The sequence below is a fragment of the Aplysia californica genome, unplaced genomic scaffold, assembly GCF_000002075.1.
Source record: "Aplysia californica isolate F4 #8 unplaced genomic scaffold, AplCal3.0 scaffold00357, whole genome shotgun sequence".
Lineage (NCBI taxonomy): Eukaryota > Metazoa > Mollusca > Gastropoda > Aplysiida > Aplysiidae > Aplysia > Aplysia californica.
Genome location: NW_004797627.1, coordinates 258,298 through 260,530, shown reverse-complemented (window position 1 = coordinate 260,530; position 2,233 = coordinate 258,298). Strand labels below are relative to the sequence as shown.

The 2,233-nt window shown below is 35.8% G+C and overlaps 1 protein-coding gene across 1 annotated transcript in view; it reads right to left on the bottom strand.

The window, feature by feature from the left end:
- The window catches only part of LOC101863830 (snake venom 5'-nucleotidase), a gene marked incomplete in the record, with an annotated part of 44,769 nt that extends 42,544 nt beyond the window's left edge, over positions 1-2,225 (bottom strand). Inside the window, 1 exon segment of the mRNA XM_013085216.1 lies at positions 2,028-2,225.
- Positions 2,226-2,233: the final 8 nt, after the last annotated feature.

The window sequence follows — 2,233 nt, the reverse complement described above, 5'->3', positions numbered from 1 at the left end:
TTTTTTTTTTTTTAAATTTGAGGACAATCTAACAGACATTTAAAACGTGGTTCATAAATAAGAGTTTCTTGCAATCAATGTATCATTTATTAACTCTGTCCATGTCACAGTGGCGGGTGCACCGTTAGCTGAATTGGTGTCATGCTAGACTGCGGAACAGATGTCGTTAGTTCGAATCCTCAACAAGATATTTTAAACTTGGGTATGTTTTGGTTTGATTTTTTGTGTGAAGGGGTGGAGGGTGTTAAGGCTTTCCGCTCATTTGGCTCGGTCCTATCGGAGATGGACATCAAATTCGAGGGTCCCTGCTTCTTAAATAACATTACGGTATTGAAAGACCGTTAAACCTATACACTAATCAATAACCCAAACTGTTTCCCCATTGTGCCAGACCAGTGTGTTTTTAAAATGCGGATTGAAGATGTTGATGTGAAAATACATTAGATCGAGCTGACATTATTTCAACCAAAAAAAGATTCCTCATGTTAATTTTATATTTTTCAAGATCATTGCAAAAGAAAAGAGTACAAAAAATACTGTCAGAAAAAAATCATGGACGGGGTATGCACCGAAAAAATATTGTTTTGCAAGACAGATAATACCGTATCATATCAAAACTATTTCGTGAACTGGCTCGGAAAGAGAGTTTTAAAAAACCATACAAGGAGTATCTATCTATCTATCTATCTATCTATCTATCTATCTATATATCTATCTATCTATCTATCTATCTACCTATCTATCTATCTATCTATCTATCTATCTATCTGTCTGTCTGTCTGTCTGTTCATTTATCCATCTATCTATCCATATATTTATCTACCTATCTATCTATCTATCTATCTATCTATCTATCTATCTACAGTCTGTCGTCTGTTTCCTAAACTTAAAAAAGAACCTGATTTATTACAAGTTTATGCAGATATCCTCTGAGCACACAAGTCATTTAAGTAATGTTAAGTAAATGTTGGTAAACCAGGTCAAAGACGGGTTGATTATTCAGCCTTTGCAGACATTAAAATTCATGACAGCCCTGTGACATGGCACAATGTACCCCACTGTGTTTTGGGCGGTCGGCTCATGTAATAAGTGAAATTTTTAAGTCACAGCTGTATAACCTCTGTCTTTGACTCTGTCTCTTCGATAGCACGTCCGTCTGTCTGTTTGTGCTTTTATCAGTCTGCCTGACTGTCTGTCAGTATGTCTATCTATCTAGTTATCTATCTATCTATAATCTATCTGTCTGTCTACCCATCCATAGTTGGGATCTATCTCCACCCCCACCCCGAAATCTCTTCTTCATAGACAATTAGGAAGAAAGATGTATGTAACACCGCCATTTTTTTCTTTTTCAACCCCGGAGGCATTGTTAAATCGTTACATGTGTTATTCAAAAGTGTCTTGGCTTACATTCTCTTTTGTTTTCAAGTTTCTTACAAATATAACGTGAATTTAAAGAATTAATAACTTGTTTATACTGCAGGAAACGTTGATTTTTTACGGTGTTTTAGTAACATAACTGGGAAGGGCGTACTACTTGTAGTTGTAGGTTTAGAATTGAATCTTGTTAGGATAAGTCTGATTGGCCATATTAAAGCAACTATCCGAAAGTTTTGCTTTTGTTTTTGTTATGTTTTGTTTCTTTGTTGTTGTTGTTGTTGTTTGTTTGGGGTTTTTTTGGGGGGTGGGAGTGTTTTGTTTTTCTTTTTGGTGTTTTCAAACACTTTGTAAGAGAAAAAAAATGAACGCTCTGTTTTTTTCGTTAGTTTTGTGTAGGCCTACTGTAGAAACATACAATACGTAATTATGAACAAAGTGTATGTTGCATACCAACACAAGATACATATGCAGAAAATATGCTTTTATTACACATACGCGAATGCGTGCCTTGATACTAACAACACACATCTTTATGGAGGAAGAATTGATTAAATCCACATGACTGTTTTGCAAAGGAGTGTTCACTTTCACTTTAGTATAAAATGTAAAACCTTTTACAAAGAGAATCAATCAACAGGTGAACTCACCTTGATATAAAATACACAACTCCTTTTTTGTGAGAATCAAACGTATCCGTGTGAGTAAAAGAGGCAATGAGACAATACTCAGACCCAATGGAGCGCGTAGGGAAGGCTTTAGTAGAGGAAATAATCTGCTTCTCTATCTAGATCTGTGATGTTTCCAAGTGAAATTCGCTCTCCTCTCCACCCACCCCTCCTCTCTCTCTCTCTCT